The 24,071-nt window shown below is 49.3% G+C and overlaps 1 protein-coding gene and 1 non-coding gene across 2 annotated transcripts in view; one reads left to right on the top strand and one right to left on the bottom strand.

Moving 5' to 3' along the window:
* LOC119372477 (sodium- and chloride-dependent GABA transporter 1) overlaps positions 1-24,071 on the top strand; it is a 1,056,622-nt gene that overhangs the window by 561,110 nt on the left and 471,441 nt on the right. The window lies entirely within an intron of this gene.
* Trnat-cgu (transfer RNA threonine (anticodon CGU)) lies at positions 10,905-10,976 on the bottom strand. Its single transcript has one exon. It is a non-coding gene; the product is annotated as a tRNA-Thr (tRNA).

The raw sequence follows: 24,071 nt of genomic DNA, 5'->3' as shown, positions 1-24,071 counted from the left end.
GATTGCTTAATATGCAGAAAAGTAGAAACAATAGACCACATGTTCCTCGACTGCTGGGACGCTGTGTTTTTATGGGACGTACTGCAGCGTACCATCAAAAAAGATTTCCCCTTAGACCCCCCTGGAATTCGATATCTCTCTGTTGAAAGTGATGACGGGACACCTTTTGATCTGATAATGTTGATTGCACTCCACAGCATATGGAAGTGCAGGATGGCCATACGGCACGCTGATGCGGACGCCCGTCCGGCGCGTCAATACTTCAAAGAAAGCGTAACCCGTTTTGTTGAAGAACAAAAACTTCTTGAAGATGTTCCTGATTGGTTAGATCGTGTAGAGCTTCTTTTGCAAATGAAGGAGGTTTAGAGCGTCCTCATTAGTCCCAGTATGGCCTTTCCTTTTTTTTTTCCTGTCGATCCCTCTCCCTTTTTACGCAACCAGTGTTTGTATTGTAAATAGCGTTTCTTCTTGTTTTTGTTTGTTTCTTGTCAAAAGCAGGCAATAAAGAAAAAAAAAAAAAAAAAAAAGACCGTGGCGCAGTGGATAGCGTGCCCGGCATCTGTTGTTGCCGACCGAGCGGTCGTGGGTTCGACGCCCGTTGAGGGAACATTATTTCTTTGCCACCTGATCGTGTATATTTTTTCGACGTCATTTCCGTGACGGAAATACGTCACTGAAGTCTTGGTGGACCCCGGCATAAGACACTTTCGTGTTAAAAAGAGGCGCTGCTCGTGAAACCAGCAGGAGAGAAACCATCAAAAAGGCAAGCTGTTGCAGCTGGGGGTATTGTTGACGGCGCCCACTGTGCAGACTACAATGCACCACATTATTTACAAAGAAAATGGCACTGCCGGATCCATCATGTCGGCACTAGGAACTTGATGAGGGCGCACAGAGGGTGACGTCACTGCCTCGGGCGTGCATTTTCGGCGAGTCAGACATAATTACATCAAAGAGGGAATTAGGCAGCACCCACGGAGCCTTCGTTGAAAGACTGCATTGTTGAGTTATGCACGCTGTGTGCGAGAGCTAAGAACACTGCACGTTTGAAAAGTCGATGCGGGATCTGATTTCCGGAAAAGGAAAATTGCCGCGTGGGGAGATGCTCATTTGTCGTGTGTCGCTGCCCAAGAACGCCTTTGCGGCAGAACTCCCCTTGCGTAGAGGACTGTACAGTACCCGCGTGTCAGGGCTATAAAGCGATGAATTGACCGCGTGCCGCTCAGGCTGTGAACGAAGACATCGCTACGTTTCCATGAGAAAATCACAGATGCAGGGTGCATACATCTGTTTAGACGGAAAAATGTTCCGAAAGACAGGCAAATTGATGATTGTAAAATGTTTACTCCGATTTAACAAAACAATTATTAAAAAAATGACATAGGCGTTTCGCCACCTATACACTGTTCTGCCACTGACTTGGCCGTCGCGACCGCCGACGCCAGTCGCCGTTCTCCCACGCTTCTCGGTGACTGAGAACGACATTTCTGAGCGTGATGGAGGGGAGAGAGAGTAACACTATGTACACCTGCGGTGTAGCCGCTCCAACGCCGTGCATCCTGGCTCCAGTCTGGCCTTATCCCGTCCAGGTGCGCCTAAGTGGGGTCAACGAGCCGCCAATTCCTCAAAAAGGGTCGTTCGAGGAGTCAATTTTGAACCTCTAAGCGCTACGTCGTCAACTGGACATTGACTTTTGAGGCGGGGGTGAGCTTTCCATTATGCACCTACCAGTGCTGTCGGATTGGTGGAATTAGGACCACCGCACTCAGAGGAGAAAGAGGGGGTGGACCCCAATCATGTTATTTAATCCGGCGCACCAAAGAGCGCAGGTGTCTGTTCACTGAGATCGAACGATGTAAATACTTGTCCATAAAGTACCTTCTTGCATCAATTTGTCCTGCTGACTGCTCCGGGCATAATGCCCCCTCGTGTTTACACTGGCCACGCTAACCAAGTCGCAACAGCACCCATGCACACCCCTGCACAGGACATAGTTTTGACGTAAACGATGCGAAGACGGTGGCTCGGTATCGAAAGTGTGGCAAAACAAAACTTCCGCAATCGTGGTTCATTCGCCTTAAACCATCGGCTTGCAACAACATCTGCAAAGACGCATGTGACACTCGTCGATCTCCGGTCATTTATTGCCCGTGTATATACTGAGAATGCCACCTGCATAAGCGACGAAACTAGACTACCCCGGGAAGAAACTGCTCGGCATTCCCAACCGACGCAAGACTATCCAGCACTCTGGGGGACTGCTCGACGCCTTGGCTCTCGGGACGTACCACCGTCGCCGGGTCATACGTATGCCAGCTTTTGTTTTCTTTTGAACTTTTGTTATTTTTAGGGGCGTAGCTCCTCTTAGTCTAACCTTGTCACGTCTCCGTTGTCCGGCGTATCTCCCGGTAGCCGGCAGTAAACGGCAGTATCTGTCCGGTGGTGGTGGTGGTGGTGTGCGGCGTGACCACCCTTACTGCGCATGCGCATACCCTCTCCACACATCTCCTCTCCACTCCCCCTCACCATTCGCCATGTCCTCTACCCCTCTCCCCTTTCCCTCTCCACTCACCCGGTCCCCTTCCCCTCTCCCTCTCCCCTCGCCTCTCCACTTCCCCTCCCCCTTCCCCTCTCCCATAACCAGTCTTAAAAACGGAGGGGGCGTGCACACATGAAGGCTCGCTAAAGACAATGCGCTGCGACAGTACGTCATATGTATCACCCTCTCCTCTCCTACGCTTCCCCCTCTTTCTCCTCTCCTGCGGTCCATCTTGCCTCGCGGCGCAGCAGCGCCGACGCAGGCAGCGTCGCGGCAGCGTCTTGATTGAAAAAAAAATCACAGCATATCCACGGAATGAATGATGATGAGTGGGCGAAGCTGCGGAGTTTCATCGGTAAACCGTGAATCTTCCGTGAATTCTGCCCAGTACATCATCACCGACGTGAGATCGGGCGCGTTTATACTAAAGGTTCGATGAGTTATGACGACTTGCAGCTCACTTTAATTTTACATGTACGCTGTGAATTTTCATTGTTTAGAAAACCATTGCTTTAGAAAAATCTGGCGTCTTTCGTTAAGCAGCTGGCGTCTTTTCGTTTTGCTTTAGAAACATCTGGCGTTCTTTCGTTCTGCTTTTACAAAACATCTGGCGTCTTTCGTTGGTTTATTTCATCAATCAACGGCGTTTTGAACAAAATTTTTATTGTTTAATCACGCACAGGAGAAATCTCACCAGGCACTACGTTGGAGGTAAACAATGGCTGCTAATGGGAATGAGAGACAGAAGAAGTCGCCTTTTAGCTAACACTTACACTTCTACTTCTACTAACGTTTCCTACTGGAACATGCCAATGGCTGCTAATGGGGAATGAGAGACAGAAGAATTCGGCTTTTAGTTAACGCGCACGCTGCGAATTTTTTATTGTTCAACAACGCACAGGAAAAATCTCTCACCGGCACCACCTTGGAGGTCAAAGCGTAAGACTTGTTACGGACTACGACTACTACTACTACCTACTACTACGACGACGACGACTACGAGGGACGAACGGGTGCCGCCTTAAGGAGCTTCGCCCCTAAAAACAGACCGCTCGCGCTGCACACCCGTTCACTGACCACCCCGTATATATAGGCACTGGATTTTGACCTCCAAGGTAGTGCGTGTGTGCGGTTGGTCCTGTGCGTGATTAAACAATGAAAATTCACAGCGTACATGTAAAATAAAGTGAGCTGCAAGTCGTCATAACTCTCATCGAACCTTTAGTATAAACGCGCCCGATCTCACGTCGGTGATGATGTACTGGGCAGAATTCACGGAAGATTCACGGTTTACCGATGAACCTCCGCAGCTTCGCCCACTCATCATATTCACTCCGTGGATATGGTGTGATTTTTAGATGTGAAGTATCTTAAGGCGGAGCTCAATCCGGTGGTGGTGGTGTGCGGCGTGACCACCCTTACTGCGCATGCGCATACCCTCTAAACACACCTCCTCTCCACTCACCCTCTCCCCATCCCCTCTCCCCTCCCCTTTCCACTCTTCCTCTGAAACGCGGGCTAGACATGCCGAAATTCTCTCCTGCGCAACGCCGCGATGAGCTCGAGCGCATGCGCGTCCCCTCCGCTTCTCTCTCCTCTCGCACGCTGCCCCCCTCTCGCCCGCCTGTCGACCGCGTTCCCCGCTCGCCCTGTGAGAATCAACGGCCAGGCTAGAAGGAAGATACGACGCGCGTAGCGTCCCTCTTCGCGTTCCACGACGCGAGGTCGGTAGCATGCCCAACGAACGCCAACGGAACGAGATCGTGCAAGTGCTCCGGCTTCGCATCGCCTCATGGTCCCCTTTAGCGGGAGATGGTGTAATTTTTTAGCCACTCTAAAGCACATACTTTTCAACTGTTGACGAACTGCGATTCGAGCTTTGACACACACACACACACACACACACACACACACACACACACACACACACACACACACACACACACACACACACACACACACACACACACACACACACACACACACACACACACACACACACACACACACACACACACACACATGTATAATGACATGCCCGCTTCTTGTTTTATTTTGATGTATTCGGGTTTGCCCAGCAAGGACGGTTATCAACACTCGACGCTGACCGCGCCGCGGTGCTCGAGAAGCTTCGCGATTTCGTTTTGTTAAGATTGCGCGCAGGACGCGAACAGCCTAGATTATTCCACAGCTTGGGTCTTCGCTGGATGACCCACGGAATTTCGGCGGCTCCCTGGGCTGCTGAAGGAGGAGTGGCGTAGGTTGCACAGGTGCTGTCATCGTGGCCGCTTGCTTTGTCGTCTTGGCACTTGTAATGCCAGGTAGGGATCCGAACTCGGGTTGTAGTCCTAGCTGCCTGCGGCTAGCTCGACGATCAGAGATGTCTTTCGGGTCTTCTTGTTGACGACGTGGACTTGGATCACGGTCTTGCGGGGGCGTCCAGAACATGGACAAAGCAGCACCTCCACCAGATCTTACGGAGTCGTGACGTCGACGAAGGAAGCAGCCGACGTGTCCAAGATGGAACTTTATTTGGACGAACTTGTGGCCGAGAAAAGGGAAGTCAAACTACAGCAATACACACAGTACACTGATAGCGTCGAACACAGCGTCGGCCGTCGATAAAACTGCTCATGGCTGGATCTCTTATACATCTCGCATCGTACTTTCCAGCCTTATGATTGGTGGTCGCGCAAGCCCTGGAATAATCTAGACTATTCGCGTCGTGCGCGCAATCTTAACGATCTACTACAATTGCGAAGCTTCTGGAACATTTCAGCGCGGACAGCGTCGAGCTTTCATAACCGTCCTTGCTGGTCAAAACCGAATGCATCAAAATAAATCAAGAAGCGGGCGTGGCAATATTGACATGCCAGCCCCCCGACCCCCCCCTCGAAAAAAATTTTTGGCAACGCCATTGATGTATATATATATATATATATATATATATATATATATATATATATATATATATCTTTTTGAAATGCGAAGCATTTCTTAGCGGACCTTTGGCAACTTGAGCGCTTCTATATGCGTATCTATCTACCTTGCGTATCTATCTACCTTGCCACCGATGTCTGGTTGCTCTTGTGATTGCCTCCCTAAAGGCCTAGATATAGTCCGGCGTAGCGTGCACACAGTTAAGCTACGCCGGCCAAAAGCGGAGAACTTACGTCTGGCGTCACGGCGTAGCTGGCGCGCCCGGCGAAATTCGGCGCGGAGATAGAGCATGTTCCTATTTGACGCGCTCCACGCGGCTGGCGTTAGACCGCAATGCACTTGGCGCGGCAGTGGCGGCCGGCAAAATGGCGGGCAGTGGCCCGCGTTCGGAAAGTGCGGCCGTGTTTTACTCCACATTGATCGACGATGACACGATTGTGCGCCTACTCGAAGGGATTATAAATCACATGTGCGTGTAGACCAGCAACAACATGTACTGCTGTGACACGGAGGGGAAAACGAACGCCTGGGAAGCCTGCGGAATTCGCTCTCATATGTACGTACATACATGATCCGCTTCTGTTTCTGATGCAATCGATGTAGCTGTTTTCTAGAAGCAATTGGTACTGTTTAACGGTTGCGCTCTCCAGCGGCTCTTAGTGGGTCGTCCTCTTCTAAACGCCGCTCGCGCTCGGAGCCCGTGCTTTTGCCTTGACTGTCGCCATCGCGCATTGTCGCCGAGTGCCGTTCAATAAACAGCTTAACATTGGTTTCTTGTCGACATCGTTCCTAGGCTGCCTCATCCCCGTACTCTAGAACGTCCCTTCACTCAACGCGCCACCTTGACTTGAGAAAGTTGGTGGCATCGCCGTCTCTAGGTCGAACAAGTTACTGCATATAAGGGAATATGTGCAGCGATTCTTGAAAAGCGAGGTGTCGTTTTCAGTCAAACAGCGGCGCTGTGCTCAACTCGGTCAAAGGAAGGACGAAATTCGAGTCGTGGCTTCTTTGAGAGTAAGAGGGTCCAAAGTTGGCCGATTCACCGATAAATTGCGAACGCTTCATAGATTTGCCAGACGCGCCCGGGAAATCTATGAAGCGTCCATAAATCATTCGATTGGGCCATCGTGTGCAAACGCACCGTCAATCATACTCACCGCCAAAGAGATTAATTGTGGCGTTTTTTTTAACACGAAAGTGTTTTATGCCGCGGTCCACCAAGACTTCAGTGACGTATTTCCGTCACGGAAATAACGTGAAAAAGATTTACCCGATCAGATGGCAAACACATGGTTCCGTCAACGAGCATCGAACCCACGACCACTCGGTCCGCAACAACAAATGCCGAGCACGCTATCCAGTGCGCCACGGTCACAGACTTTACATTCTTTACGAACGCGCCTTTTATATCTACCACTCTCTCGGTCGGCGGGGTGGTGTTGCCCTCTGGGAGCCGTAAAGTGAAGTAATTCGTCATTACTGCGGCCTCCGAGATTAACACCTGCAACGCGTTACATGACCGTCCCATTCGGCGCGTTTTCAATAGTTCAATTTTGTCAATAGCTCAACACGTCGCCAGGTGGCGATCTTAGCCCAAGCGTAGTAAAAGCGTCGGTGTCGCTCATAGCATCACGCTAATCCAAACGAAAAATAGCTCTGCGACGCGCGCCTGCCTCACCTGGCTGTTACACCGCGTTCCCCGCTCAGGCGCTTACTCCGAGAAAAATCGCGGCCGGGGGCGGCACGACGCGCTTTGCATTTCCCTCTAGTCCGGCCTTAATGTTAAATCACATTTCAACGTGCCGCGGGATGGCGACCAAGTTCAGTGTCCAATATGCGACACGTTTCTGGCTATCACACCTCGTTCTCTGACCTCGTTCTCTGAGGGCCAAATCCGAAAACCGAAACTGGGCTAAATTTCATGGGAGCGTAGGCGCGCCTTAGTATATTTCACTTTAATAACAATTGTAATTCAAAAGGGGCAATTCCTGATTGTGACGCGAACTCGAAAACTTATTTTCAAACCGGAATTGAGCCAAATCCTGCACTTGAGTCAAAATGAGCCAGATACATTACAATAGCGCTCCGTGAACAACCGTGACCAAAACAACGAACATGGCCGCATCCAATCTGTTTCATTTGTGTCGTGGCTTTTTTGCTATTGTGCTTTCGTTCCAGAATTAGTTTTTCTTGGCCAAGTTAGTACTTATAGAAGGATATGATTTTAAAGCGATGGACTGGGGCTAGTTGGTACTTGTCGAATTGGATAAAAAAAGAAAACCAGCGGGAAACACAAACCACAGAGAGAGAACACGGCGGGACAGTCGTGTCCAGTCGTGTTCTCTCGCTGTGCTTCGTGTTTCCCGCTGATTTTTATTCAATTCGACATAGTGTCGTAGGGCAAAACTGGAATGTAAAGAGTAAGAGGCTGACTTTACTACTTCTTTCGGCCTCGCGGTGTTTCTTTTCGAGCTCTGCGCTACAGTATCATGTCCTTCTTTCGTTTAAAGACGGAAAGATTATTTTTAAGGGCTCGTTTTTCTTTGTTACACACATTTCTAATGAGAACAGACAATAATGCCAAGGAATGCCAAGGGAGGAGCTCCTGCAAATCTCCCCTCTCTCGTGTTCACTCTGGCGTTCCACAAGGTACGGTACTAGGTCCCCTTCTCTTTTCCATTTACATTAACGACTTGCCATGTAACATCAACTCTAACATTAGATTATTCGCTGATGATTGCGTGCTGTATCACCCTGAAACAAATATCTTACATTCTTCCGTTTTACAGACAGATCTTAACACTATACAGGAATGGCGTAAAGACTGGTTTATGTCCCTAAATATTAACAAAACTTTTGTAATGACTTTTCTCCGACGTAAAGACTACATCGCTAACACTTACACTCTGCACAATTACCCCGTAGCCGCTGCTAACACTACCAAATACTTAGGTGTTCATATCTCATCTGATTTAACATGGTCACAACACATCATTGGCATTATAGGGAACCCAAGCTCAAGTTTGCGGGGCGACGACAGCGCCGCGCCAGCCGCGCTGCGGCTCTGTCGGACAACACTGAACCGTCGCGCGGCCGACTCAGCCCCTTTCACGGTAGCGGTAGCGCACGTGCGCTCGCGTTCTTCTCTCGGTGCGGGTAACTGTGGGGCCGTCAGCTCGGCACGTTGAACCGAGAGGCTTGCTGTGCGAAGCTGCGCATTTCCACGATGGCAGAAGCGACCCCGCGGAAGCGCAAGGGTGGTCCGAAGTATTGCGGTTTAGTGGCCAGCCACAACAGTGCAGACAAGGCACACGATTCACGTGTTAAACTGTATCGGTTCCCGGGCGTGTCGCACGAGAAATAAAGGCGGCAAGCGTGGATAGCTGACAGCGCTGTCTCGCCTTCTATTTTGGCTGTCTGAGTTCATCGCTTTCGTTCGTTCCGACTACCTGAATCGGTAAGTAACGGGGCGCATGCACGCAGCGACTACAGTAATGATTACTCGCTGTCTTCTCGCATTGTTAAAGTCCAGTTACGGTTGTAGGTGAAGCAACTTTGTGTTTTGATTCCCCGTGCTCGTGAGACCTACCCGTCGTTGTTGAACGTTCACATTCGCGTTATACCGTTAGCGTTGCGCGGTTGGTTGAATTCAACTGAACTCCGCACATTGTCAGAAGTTCGGCGCCTGCATTTCACGCGTCGGGAAGGCTGCTTTATCACGCCGGAACGGACGTCTGTGCATTTTCACCAAGCTTTGACATCGTTCTGCAGGTTTGCTTTGTTTTTGTCACTTTATTGGGGTGATATATATTTAAGCCGCTAAATTTAACTGGCACTTCATACATGCTTTGCAATTGCAACCTTGAATTAACCACCTTCTGACTTTGTGCGATTTTCTAGCCGCGTTCACGCAACAGGTTTTATACGCCTGTCAAGTCGGTATCATAAAAAGAGACTGCAAGCATGACGCGAGAGCCGAAAAAACGAGGCGAGCAGTTCATCTTGCTTCACAGTGGTTGAAGCTCAGCTAGCTGCCTCGCGTCTTAATCGGCGGGTGATTCTCCAGCGGCACGGAGGACTTGACTCTAACCTTCTCAGGAAGCAGTGCCATGGCCGTATAATCTTTTTTTCGCACGCCGCAAACGTTTGTTCACGAAAGTACACGGCTGCTACTGTAAGCATGCCATGTCAAAACAACAATCATATGATTCGTAGTCCACGCCGCAGAACATCGATAGCGTGTACGGCTTCATTTCGGAGTGCATGTGGACCATTATTCATCTTTAACATGACAGAATGAGACTTACCTCGAGGTATACGTCCTACACGGTGTAATCGCGACTTGGGAAATGCATTTCGCTTTGAGTCGGGCGTGGTTGTCGTCGATCGTCTGCTCTTCACCGTTAACGTGATTGACGAGCTTTCCTCATTTTATCAAGTTCGCTTTGCGGAAGTGCCAGTCAAGCTTGAAGATCCTTTTGAAGCCGCACTGCACGCGGTACATTGTGAGACGCCGCAAGTGCACCGCGAGAGCTCTGCACGTGCACGGAAGCGAGCGGCAACGCGGTGGCGAGAAGGGGAAGCGCTCGCTGATCACGCCCCAGTTTCTCTTTTTCTGCCAGAGATGGCGCTGCGTGTCAAGAGCAGCAGCGCCGCTAAGCGTTGCTTGGGAAGCCTATTAACTCTGCTAATCGAGTTCTCGGATACCTTCGTCGCAACCTTGCCTCGGCACCTTATTCTACTAAGCTAATAGTTTATAAAACACTCGTAAGGCCTAAACTTGAGTATGCTAATGCCATTTTTGATCCACATCAAGCTAACCTTTCTACTATGCTCGAATCCATCTAGAACCGTGCTTCCAGATTCATTATTGCGAATTACTCGACTAACATAAGTGTGTCAGCAGTCAAATTTCAACTTAACCTTCCTCATCTTGCGACTCACCGTAAAGTTTCACGTTTGTGCCTGTATCATAAGTTCTTCCATTCCTTGCCACCAGGCAATGCATTCATCAGACCTGCACATCGGACATCGCGCCATTCTCACCCCAACACCGTCTATCCCGTACTTTCTAAAAGAAAGACCTTCCAGAAGTCATTTTTCCTGCAGACTGCGCAAGACTGGAACGACCTTCCCGCCCACATCGTCATGTCATCTCAGTTTGCCCAATTTAAAACTGCAGTAAAAAGCCATATTTTATCCTTGTAAATGTGATCTACTGCTGCTTTTCTTTTTTTTTGTTGTTGTTATTGATGGTGCTGTTTTTGCTTTCTTTTTATCTATCATGTTTTCTTGCCCACCCCTCATGTAATGTCCCTCGGGACCCTTGAGGTACTAATAAACGAATAAACGAAAGTATAGTGGATGTTATTTGTAATAATTGGGACATAAATGTGAAGAAAGTAAAGCGGACGAAAAGATAACTTGCCGCCGGCAGGGACCGAACCTGCGACCATCGAATAACGAGTCCGACGCTCTACCACTGAGCTACGGCGGCGGTCATCCCGCCGTCCACTTTATAGCGTATATATGTGCATTTGAACCTAGGAGTGTTACTCAGCACCGATCGCAGTCATGGCGGCGAGTGTAGAACAATCTTTTTCTGCCTTTTGGCGCCACGTGTCACGTGATCTTTTTAAGAGCTGACAGCTGACCAATAATCGCTCGCATACTACCTGAAGGCATCAAGTCTGCCAGAACGAGACCGTCGCTATGAATGAAGGAAAGATTACTTTCAAAGGCTCGCTTTTTTTTTTGTTAGCAAAGTAGCTGACTGGGCTAGTTGGTTGTGCATACTTGAAATAAACCACGCCAAAAATGGACGGCCACGGAAAAGAAACACACAGGACAGCGCTTGTCCTGTGTGCTTCCTTTCCGTGGCCGTCCGTTTCTTGCGCTGTTTATTTCAAGTTTCTTTGTTAGACACAATAGAGAGTTTGAGACTTGGGCCCCAAGGAGCTTGGGGACCCAAGAAGCTTGCGAGCCGCCAGGGCGCATGCGCAGAACCCAAACCACTCTTGGGCTCTTGCGCTCGCGTTTACCCAAGACACAAAAATTGAAAACTAGCGTGGGGCCCCAAGGCGTCTTGTGTCACTAGCGAGAATGGATGGAGAGAAAAACTTTATTTCGTCAGAAAACAGTTGGGGAAGATTCCGTGTTGAATGGCCATCAACACAAGGTTGACGGCGGTATGTGTGGCCCACTCCCTTGTCTGGACGACTAGGTCTGAGCTGGTCAACACGGCCTCCCACTGCTCGAGCGACGGATCACGCATAATATCCGCCGGTGGCGGCACCATGCTACATTCCCACTTTAAATGGTCATAACTTGCCACTGCCTGGCACCATTTGCATTGTGGCTTAATCTCCTCGGGGTATAATTTGCTCAACACGTATGGGTTGGGAAAAGATCACGTCTGCAGTTTTCTCCAGGCGCATTCCTGCGCCTTGGTCAACCGCTTGTGCGGGGGCGGATAAAGCCTCCGCTCTAGTTTATAATGACTGGTGATGTCGTGAAAGGACACCAGCCCATCTCTCGCGGATCTCCCCGGAACGGGCGGCTCACCTGCCCGGCTGACGAAACCTCGAGCATTTAGGTGAGCCGCCTCGTTCCCAGGGTTTGCAGAGTGTGCTGATACCACGGTGTAAGAATAAGTTAGGTGCTGACACTCGCCGCTCCGCTTAGCCGCGAGTAGTTCTCGCGGCGCGCGTTGAGATGGCGCTACAGAATGGGGTCTCGGGGGCTCGCGCAGCGCTCATTCTGAAATTCGTGCGCAAAGAAAGATCTTCTTGAAAGCTTTGTGTGCATGGCATTCTGTGATTTATAAACGCGTTGCCCTGTGCCTGTGAGCCCTGTCAGTGCATTTGTTTTGCTGATTCGTGTATTGTGATTGAGTGCACGTATTACCACGACGCTGTCTATGATGCCCAGTACCCTTTAGCGGCCTTGTCGCTGGCTGCGCCTCGAAATGGGCAAAAAATGTTTTGCCCCGAATTGCAAGACTTGTACGGAGTGTGTGCCGCTTTTCAAGGCTCCGCGTAAACCAGAGCGCTTAGAGAAGTGGCGACGGACGATTCCGAGAGCAGACAGTTTTGGAGCCTACTGACCATGTGTGCGCGAAGCATTTCCCGGAAGAAGCGACCTCTGCAACATATCATGCAGAGTACAAGGGAAATGTCCTGTTGCACGCCCGAAAGAAACCTACGCTCTCTTCAGACGATCTGCCTAGCATTTTCCACGGCTGCCCAAATTCCTGACCGTGCAGCAAAGAACCAGGAAACCTCCGCAGAAACGGCAGGCTCTACTGCCGACTTCTCGGGAGCGACGGGGGCTAAAAGGTTCAACTGCTTCGGAAGTGCCTTACCCAACCACTGAATGTACGCCAAAATTATTGCATGTAGAGACAGCGACTCCACAGCATGGCGATGCTGAATCAACGGGCACGTAAAGCAAGAGGCTGTGCTTCGGCTTCTGCAGCGACGAGCCTCCTCCACGTGAAGAACAGAGGAGTTCTGAAGTTCATCACTAGTTCCTTGGGCTCTTTTCAGTCTAATAATCTCTGCGCTGTGTATGTTGCCACTTTACTTTGTCCGCGTTGTTTTGCGCTACGTTTAATAATGGTATATTACCAACTCGCCCAGCAAGACGTCCTTCTCAAGAACGGGAGGTTTCTGAACACAACACTGATAGCCTGAGTGGCCTATGCGCCTCACGTCGTCATCAAGCCGGAAAGGTAAATTCTTGTTTTAAATTCAGATGTCACTCTCTGAGCTGCCCCATCTATGCCTATTAGGACCAAGAAACATTAAATGTTGTAGAATAATCAGTGAACAGATAGTTTCATGATACATTGGTTGAAACCTGTCTGAAGAATTTTTTTTTTCGTTCAGTTTACTAAGCACGCAACTAGAGCGCAACAGCGATATCCGCACGCAGACACACACACACACACACACACACACACACACACACACACACACACACACACACACGTGCGCGCACACACACACCACATACACAAACACGCACACACACACACGCAAACACGCACGCAGACTAATTCACATACATACGCACACACGCACGCACATGCCCTCACACACACGCAGGCACGCATGCACTCACACACGCAGACACACACGCTCGCACACACGCGCGCGCACGCACACACGCAATACACACACGCACACAATGCCCGCGCACGCACACAAATGCATACGCACGCACGCACGCACACAAATGCACACACGCACATGCACACAGGCGCGCACACGTACGCACGTACGCAAATGCACACGCACGTGCGCACACACACAAATGCACACACGCGCACGCCCACATGCACGCACACACACGAGCACACACACACGCGCGCGCACGCAATACACACACACACGCACACACATGCACGCGCACGCACACAAGTGCATACACACGCATGCAAATGCACACACATGCACGCACATGTCCTTACACACGCGCACGCACACATGCACGCACACACACGCATACATACACACGCTCACACACACCCGCACACACACGAGCACGCACGCAATACAAACAGACGCGCACACATGCACGCGCACGCACACAAATGCACACACACAAACGCACACACGCACATGCACACAGACGCGCACACATACGCACACACGCACGCAAATGCACACACACGCACGCACATGTCCTTACGCGCACGCACACACTCGCAACACACGCGCGCGCACACACACGAGAACGCACGCACACTTCCTTATCGCTAGTGCGCCTTCGCTCTTCGGTGGAGACTGCCGCAAGGTATAGGCCAAACCGCAAACGCCCTCGAGCTGCTATCCTTATTGCAACTACCTCGAATTTTCACTCACGGCCAACGCTGATTTTTTGTTCAGAACCAAAGACGCCGCCGACACCGGAATTTCAGCGAAACGAGCTTTTTAGCGCGGTCGCATCCAAATGCGACCGCTCTCCAAACCAACGTTTGCTGCTGTCGGAACATTTATATGACAAGAACGCTGTTGGGAAACAATCTGCATATACAATTAGAAATTAAATTTTGTTACTGCAGAATCCCAGTGTACTAATTTATTCACATCTATGTACATAAGTATATCGAGCGTAATGAACAAGCCAGGCTCCGCAGCAATAACCTACTACGCGCGGATCAGCGCCTTTCCCCAATGATGGATGGATGGATGGATGCTATGAGCGTCCCCTTTATAACAGGGCGGTGACATGTCTGCCACTAGGCTCGAAAAAAAAAAAACTTCCTTGTTTCAAGTTGGCTTAATACCTTATCTACATGGATTAAATCTATGTTATTATGCCATAAAATATAAATTCACGGTCCATCTCTCTGCCTCTTAAGGCAGAATGACCTCATTTTTCCGATTATTTATTTTTGTACTTTATCTCCACATTTCTGCCACCAATACTCTATCGTCTCTTACTTATAGCTATCGCGGACGTGTTCAGCTTTCCATTGTTGTCCCTAAAACCCAAGGCTTCATGTTGACTCGTGCCCACACGTATACCTGGGTGAATATCGCCACATTCAATCAGTACATGTTCCATCGTTTCCTTAGTTCCCCCGCAGCCTGTACATTGTTCTTCTTTGTTACTGAATCTCGCTTTATAACTACGCGTTCTAAGGCAGCCCGACCTTGCTTCAAACAGCAAAGCGCTTCCCCTTGAATTATCATAAAACCTTTCCCTCCTTATTTCGTTTTTTCCTTTCGGTAGTTACTCAGAGCCGGCTTCTTTTCCATCGCTGCCATCCAATAAGTCGTCTCCGCCTCTCTGACCTTCCCCTTAATGCTCCTTGTTGCCGTATCGCCCGCACTGCCAGCCGTATATTTACAGGTGAGCCTCCTAGTTCTTTTTCTCCACTGCATGTCAACGCTTTTTCTATACAAATACCTGAAAACCTTCTCTGCCCATCTACTCTTCTTCATTTTCCTCAGCCTCTCTTCGAATCTCATTTTGCTCTGAGCTTCCCTCACTTCAAAGCCTGTCCATCCCATATCACACTTTACAGCCTCATTTGTCGTCTTCCCGAGAGCGCCCAACGCGAGGCGGCCCACCGTCCTTTGATTTACATCCATTCCTGATTGTACCTCTGACTTCATGCACACCACTGAGTTCCCAAATGTAAGCCCCGGGACCATCACACCCTTCCACAGCCCTCGAAGCACCTCGTACCTATTGTATCCACATAAAGCTCTGTGCTTCATAATTGCAGCATTCCTCTTTCCCTTTGCTACCGATGCTTTCTCTGGTACCTCCATATATCTGTCCCCCTCATTTACCCATACTCCGAGGTACTTGTACTCGCTTACCCTCGGTATTTTTTGGCCCTGTATTAAGACCGCATGGTCTTCGTGCCCATTGAATACCATCAATCCGCCTTTTGTTGCACTAAATCCTAGTCCTAGAGCCTCACATTCCCTTCCGCATATATCTGCCAGTCGCTGTATATCATCTTGACTGTCCGCAAATAAGACAATATCATCAGCATAAAATAGACCTGGAAGCTTCTGCTCAACCATCGTGCCGACCTGTTTGTGTGACAAATTAAATCCAATGTTGCTACCTTCTAGCGTTTTTTCCATCCTCACCATGTACAGCATGAATAACAGCGGGGACAAAGGACATCCCTGTCTCAGCCCCTTGCTAATTTCAACGCTGTCCTTGCAACTTATTCCTTCCCATTCTATACAAACTGTATTTTCTCGGTATATTTCCCTGAAATGCTGTATACAGTCGTCCCCTAGGCCCACTTCTTTCAATATATCCCATAAAATTTCCTCATTAACGTTGTCATACGCCCCGGTGATATCTAGGTAACCTACGTATAAGCACCTGTTTTCTATTAAATGCGAAGCATTTCTTAGCGAACCTTTGGCACTTTGAGCGTTTCTATCTACGTATCTATCTATCTATCTATCTATCTATCTAGCCGCCTACGTCTGGGTGCTCTCACGGTCGCCTCCTTAGCTTGGTGTAGACCAAAATTGGCATGGGAGGGTAAGAGGATTTGACGAATATGATTGTTGGGTCATGACATGAATAACGTGAAAATGCTGTCGCGTACGTCGTCAAACCCTTTCCACTAGACACGTGTGGCACATACCCGTTTGCCACGTGCCGCGGTGTACGGGTATGCGCCACAGGTGATTGACAGTTTATATCCACCCAGGAGCGGCGAGAACAGACACTGGTAACTTAAATGCTAGAGTGTTAAGGAAAACCAACACCGGCAGTGTTGACTCGACGAATGGAAAAAATGAAAATTAAGATCCCAGCAGGAATTGAACCCAAGCATTCTGCGTGGCAATCAGGTGTTCTACCACTGAGCCACGCCAGGTATATAAACTGGTTTGGAAAAACAGCCTACGCAGTCGTAATATCGGTGCAACGTCAATTGTGGTTGTGGTGCTTGCTATCCAATTTCACAAGAAAGCAATAAACACTACATGATACTCATACGATATGCACTCCTACGATACAGGCGTCATATCAGATTAAGGTATGTGGTTCTAATGCTGGGTGCGCTGTTATAGCTGTCTAATAAATTTTACGTTTTTATTCCTATGATTCAGCAAGCTATATTGAAGCATTGCTCGACCCCGGAGGAATACATTAACGAAAGTTACATATAATATCCCCATCACCGCACCGTAAAGTGCACTTCGTCCGCCAGAACGACGCAGTGTCCCCTTCATTTCTTACGAAGCTGGGTGATGGCCTCATGCTGACCAATGATGATGCCATATTGATTGACAGCCGCTTTGTAGACTAGGCCACATAGGCCACGTACGCCCAGGTTGTCTACGAATACGACAAGCACCATCCATTGATGTTGGTCTACGCAGCACTATCCAGTCCTACCAGCCTCGACGGCCTATACCTCACCAACGCGAAGGGTGGCTTCAGGTTCCGACATGTCACCGGCTCTATCGACAGACAATTTTTCGACGAAATGACTGAGGCATACACGAATTCCAACAGCTCTACTATACCACATACCTCACTACACATGGACCGCTCGTCACCACCATCACGATCGGATCCTATAACAAGTCATGACCAGCTGCTGGTGCTCATTGATGACGGTGATGATGCCCTTGTTCAAGATCTGTCAAGAACTTCTTGCACACATGCACACGGGTTCGTGAAACGTGCGTGCGTTCTCGGGACACGTATAAGCACTACATATCAGCTTACCGCTTCTGGTGTTGGTAATACCCACGTTGCCATTTGCAGCGTTACCCAACCGTAAACAGCTGGTTATATAACACATATGCGGCTCTTCAACATATGTGTTTGCTTAAGAGTATACGTTGTTGGGCTAGTTGGTTCATAATCTTCAAAATTGGCTAGCGCGAAAATCGACAAGGACTAAGAAGGAACACTGATGTACAGGACAGGCGCTACTCGCGCCTGTTACACGAGCGCTCTGTTAAGAATAATTTGACTTTTCATCTGCCTACGCATTGTAGGACCTGTGCCTGTGAGCCAGTGCTGTCTAGCATTCGAATTCTGGGCAGAAGTGGGAATGCGCTGGCGAGAGAACTAATGGAGGCTTATCACATTAAAAAGAAAGACCGTGAATGTATCAGTGACACTTCTGTTGTTCTGCGCAGTAAGGAAAGACTGTTCTTAGACACTTGGTTATAATGCGAATATGTTTTGGTATCCCGGTCCTGATTAGCATGTCGACTGTCATGTGCATTGCGCCTTCGCGCGCCACTCGGCTGTGTATATATGTAGGAAGACGTTTCTGAATGAAGCTTAGTTGCGAGTAGCGCCTGTCCTGTACATCAGTCTCCCTTCTTAGTCCTTGTCGATTTTCGCGCTAGCCAATTTTGAAGATATGTGTGTGCGTATAAAATTTATACAGATGTTTAGCGTCATTTTGTAACGTGTCGCTCAGTAAAAAAAAATTACGCCACAGTCACCTTCCCGCCGCATGCTTCGCATAACATCGACTCCCACGGTACGTGGGATCTGCCGAATTTTTTTTCGATATTTTTATACACTTGGTAAGAACAAACAGATTATCGTCTAACCGCCTGTCGATTCGAAATCCATTCTGAAGTTCTCCAAAAATATCATTTTGTTCTACCCACGCTCCTATTTTTAATTTTACTGCCTGCATCGCCAAGCTATATAGCACCGATGTAATGGTTAGCGGTCTATACGAGCGAATGTTATCCTTTTCTCCCCTGCTTTTATAGATCAAGTTCATTCTACTTTTTCGCCAACTGCCTGGTATTTCCCTCTCCTGTAAGCACTTTTCTACGGCTTTCAGCAGTGCTTCTTTAGTTTTATGTCCGAGTTCGTTAATGAGGCTGACGGGAACCCCATCAAAGCCCGGAGTAGTGCGCTTAGGAATTTTTCATTCGGCTTTCTTCCAATTGAAATTCTCTAGTACTACATCTTTGTCGGTTGCACTCCTGTGCGTACTTTTACTCACCGGGGAAATCCCCTGGACGACCTTTTTAAACGAATCGGCTGTTATCTTTCGGATGTAACCTAGCGCTTCATACCCTTCCAATTTATTTCCTCCTTCATCTACCATATGTTGTTGCATTGTGACAGACTTCCTACCCAGCGCTTTTAGGTGGCTTTAAGATATCCTAGGCGCGGCCTTCTTCTTTTCGCGAATCTCTGTCATCCAGCGTTCACTTTCACCTTTAATTTTTGCTTCGACTAATTTCTGCACAATGGATTTTTGCTCTAAATATATTTCCCATGTTTCGTTGACTTCGTCCTGTGGCCGCTTCTCCTTTTTTGCCTGTCTGTGCTCCCGTGATGCCTCACGTCGCTTCTCGATCGCCTCCCGGATTTCTTTGTTTCACCAACTTTTTGGCTTTCTCTTTCCTTTCCAACGAATAGATCTTCTCTTTTTCCATTTCTTTCGTGATTACATAGAGCAGCTCACTATACTTCCAGTCTTTGCGTGGTAGTTCATCTACTTTTTCCTCGACTCTTGCGGCTATATTTTTTATTTGTTTGTCATTTAGATACAAGCTGCCAAACTTTGATTCTATGTTCTTATTTTCTGTCTTATATCCCATTTGTAATATTATGCGTTTATGATCACTACCCAAGCTGTTAATGCCTTCCTCGTCTATTCTCATCTCGCTAAGTTTGTCGTCTATTCCTTCTGTCATGAGACAGTAATCAATGCTCCATTGCCTGTTTCCGACTTCCCACGTGATCTGCCCCTCACACATAGGCCCCACGTTAACTATCTCAAGACTATGTTGCTCGCAGAGATCTAGTAATAACTTGCCATTGGTGTCTGAATATCCGTCAAGGTCATGAATGTGAGCGTTCATGTCCCCTAGAAGGATTATTTCGGCATCATGACCAAATTCTTTAATATCGGTGCTTATGTATTTCACTATCTCCAGATTCTTTTAGTAAGCTACACCTAGCCACGTTTTCTTTCCACCTACTGTGCCCGAAACCTATGTGTGCTCTGAACACGTTTGTTTCACTCTATCCCATTTTTTTCTGCTATGAATTAGCATTCGAACACCCCACCTCTCCTTTCTGATGTGGCCCTGTTACATCCTTCCCAAATATAATTGTCAATATGTGGTGGCTCTTCCAAGTCTCTAAGGTGTGTTTCTGTAACCGCATCAACACCTATCTGTTCCTTGTTTAACTGTTCCACAATCTCTAACCATTTTCCCTTTTTTTCTGCCACCCTGCATGTTAATGTGACTAATTGGAATACGCGCCTTCTCCCTTCTTTTACCTTTTCTCTGGTTTTTCGCTATACTGCCTGTCAAAGAGTCCCCCTGGTTGTTTCCTCATTAAAAGCTACCCTGGGCACCGAAGGGCCCGCGTCCCTCCCAAAAAAGCTACTTCGCGTCCTGCAAGTCGCCAACCCACCTCATGACCAAGCCTCCTATCGAAGTGTATTCCGTCTCTTCGAAAACCACCCCACCTGTGCACCTCTGTTTATTTCCACTACCTTTCTCTCGGCTCATCTGCCATATCTCTTTGTTTGCGTCGACAACCGCTCTTTGCAGGTCGCAGTCACGCAGCGGTACCTCCGGTATTGTGCGTACCACTATCGGCACCTGAGGGGAAATGGCGCGAATGTCATCGAACCCTTTCGCCAATGTGGTCGCTAGTTCGGCTGCTTCTTCATTCAAGGCGTCGTTTAGACCTCCCGCGATTATCACGAGGTTACGTCCATTAGCCTTAGTTGCGAGTTTTGCGCTAGCTTGTCTCATCACTGATACCAGCCCATGTCCCGGGAACTTCCCTATAAAACTCGTTTGTCGCCTCTCACCCTTTCCTTGACTGCTTCTGCGCATCTAACTAAATTCGAGTCCCCGGCGAATATCACGTGCTCCGACTTTTCTGCTGGACTATCCCGCACCTGGCCACTGCCTCGGTTACTAGCGCGTGCCACTGCTGCTTTGTCCACTCCCCTTCCCAAAACTACTTCTCGGAAGCTGGGTCCTGTGACCCTTGCGCCTGTCTTTTCCAAACCTGCTTCCCCCTTCGCGTCTACCAATGTAGGGGTCGATGCCCTGCTGTTGCCGCTGTCGCTTGCTTCCTTGTTCACCATTACTACCTTTGCTAACTTCTCCTCGGCTGACTTAAGCCTTTCCCCCATAGCCATCGTTTGTTCCCGCTCTGTCGCCAACGCATTCTCCAGCTCGGCGATTCTTACCCTGAGCTCATTCTGGGCAGCCATCATTATTTCCATTTTCGCCTCTAACTCGCATTGCTTACACTTGGCGTCAGCTCCCTCTGTCTTCTCATCCGTACAAACCTCTATTTTCCATCTCATTCCGCACCCTGAACACTTTACGGTCTTTTTGACCATGGCTAGATCGTTCACACGGCGGATTAGATACACTTAAAGCCAAATGGTACCACAAAACTCCGCAAGTATGCTACACTTCAAAGCACATGTGTACCTTTCAGCCACGTGGTGGCCGAAGAAACAAATAATAAAAAAAAACCAGGCGACTGTCACACAGGAAACAGTACAAAGTTGTAAGCCCTATTAAGCTTCAAGCTAGTGGCTTATGTACTCATATAACTAAAAAAAACAAGCTCGAATCATGCAAAAAAAAGCTTATCTGACGCTGTCATTCCGGAGCCCACGAAAAACACGTCCGTCCTCTTCGATGACTGCGGCGTGACGATCCCGTCTGTTAGTGAGACCCCGTCTGTTAGCGCCGCCTGTCGCAGCCAAAAGGAAACAGCCAGTCTGGACGCGGCGCCGGCGGCAGAGTCATCACCTAACTTATTCTTACACCGTGGCTGGTACCCAGACAATTTCTATTTCCCGAATTTCTCGCCCCGCGGCTCGGTGACAGTCGTGCGGCGGTGACCGATATTCTGCCCCTCGCCAGATTTTGAATGGCTGTTTTCGAATCACTGAGAATCAGGTCGGACTGAGAATTAGTGATAGCTAGCGCTATTGCCGCTTCCTCAGCAGTTTCTGAGGAGCGGGTTTTGACTGATCCCGAGGCGACCAAGCGTCCCCGCCTGTCCACCACCACAATCGCAAATGCGTCCTTGTCCTTATATTCCGCGACGTCTGTATAGACTGCCGATTTGTACTCCCCGTATTGAACATGTAAAGCTCTGGCTCTTGCCGGCCTGCGTTTCTCATGGTGGATCGGATGCATGTTCTTGGGCAAAGGCTTTATCTACAAGGCCTTGTGTAATTCTCGCCGCACCTGAGTTTTAGTGTCACCAGCGGGAGCCTCGGCGCCAACGCCAATCCTCTCCAATATATCCCTGCCAGTTTCCGTTGTCGAAAGCCTAGCGTGCTGCATCACCAGCACGGTGTAAGAATATTCAGGTGTTGACACTGCGCTCGCCTAAGCGGCCAGAAAATGTTCGGTCGTCGGTCCGTTGAGCGGTGCGCCATCTAATGGCTTGAGGCGGAGAGCGCCCGCGAGTAGCCGAATCACGGTGGTGCTACGTCATCGCCGCCGTGCTCGCCGTGCCCTCACCTGTTGCTCTCTCGATTTCGCCCCTCGACGCCGCTTGGCGGATGCACATTGTCCAGCAAAATGGCACAGAAAAATGCACGTTATCAGCAGCATGTGCGTTGCTATGGAGACGACTGCCCCGCTTTTCGTAGCGCCCTCTGCAAGTCATCTGATAAAAACCCGAACATTATCTGGACGCGCGTGGATTGTGGTTTCCCATGCGTTGGCGGAAGAGTGTCATCACCTGAGTATATTCTTACACCGTGATCACCAGGTACGCCTCCCGTAGTTCTTCCAGGTTGTTGTGCACCCCTAATCTTAGTAGCCTGTCTGTTGACGCATTGTTAGACAGCCCAAGGACAGCTTTGTAAGCCTGACTAATCATAGCCTCGACCTTGCCTTTTTTCTGTGGTATCCAATTTTATATTGCCACGCCCGCTTCTTCTGCTTCTTTTTTTTCCGCCACGCCCGCTTCTTCTTTTATTTTGATGTGTTCGAGTTTGACCAGCAAGGATGGTTATCAACGCTCGACGCTGGCCGCGAAGCAGTGTTCGAGAAGCCTCACGATTTTAGTAGATCGTTTTCTTAAGATTGCGCGGCGCACGCGAATGTTCCAGCTTTGTCGAGAGATAACGCCGGCACCAGCGATATTGGTGGAAAGTTCCATCGCGCTCGTATAAAAGCCGACGCGCTTGACCGCTTGTCAGTTGATCGACGCTCGACGCTCTGTTCGCCGCTATCAGCGTATTTCTGTAGTTTGACTTTCAGTTTCTCGGCCACAAGTTCGGCCAAATAAACAGTTTCATCTGTTGTCTTCGTCGACGTCACGACCACGTGACATCTGGTGGAGGTGCTGTTCGTCCATGCTCCGGACGCCCCCGTCAAGCCGTGAACGCAAAGAAGACGACGACGCCAAGGCCGAGCAGCGAGCAAGCCGCAGCCAACAAGGTCTACCGCCAGAGCACGGGCCTCTACCTGAAAAGACCCGGAAAACAAAGATCCTGACCTCGACCACAGCGGCGATGACAGACGCTGTGCCGCCCGCACCGATCCTTCTCCGGACGCCCAAGGAGCCGCAAACCATCCGCGGATCGTCGTACGAAGACCCGGAAAGCTGGCTGGAAGCCTACGACCGAGTCGCCGTTTTTAATGCCTGGACCAGCGAAGACAAGCTACGGCATGTCTATTTCGCTTTGGAAGACGCCGCTCGGACCTGGTTCGAGAACCAAGAGCGAAGCCTGACGACGTGGGACATTTTTCGCGACAGGTTCCTCACCACATTCACCAGCGTCGTCCGCAAAAAGAGGGCTGAGGCTCTGCTCGAGACCCGCGTGGAGATGCCGAACGAAAACGTGGCGCTCTTCACGGAAGAGATGACCAGGCTGTTCCGCCACGCAGACCCTACCATGCCCGAAGAGAAAAAAGTTCGCCTTCTCATGCGAGGAGTCAAGCAGGAGCTCTTTGCTGGGCTGATACGGAACCCACCGAAGACAGTCCAAGAATTCCTCTCGGAGGCGACAACCATCGAGAAGACGCTCGATATGCGCACTAGACAGTCCAATCGCCGCGCATTCAAAGACAGCACTCATGCCCTCTGTTCCGACGACTTGCGC

Source organism: Rhipicephalus sanguineus, chromosome 10 (genome assembly GCF_013339695.2).
Source record: "Rhipicephalus sanguineus isolate Rsan-2018 chromosome 10, BIME_Rsan_1.4, whole genome shotgun sequence".
Classification (NCBI taxonomy): domain Eukaryota; kingdom Metazoa; phylum Arthropoda; class Arachnida; order Ixodida; family Ixodidae; genus Rhipicephalus; species Rhipicephalus sanguineus.
Note: the sequence above shows the minus strand (reverse complement) of the source record. Positions and strands in the feature narration are given on the sequence as shown.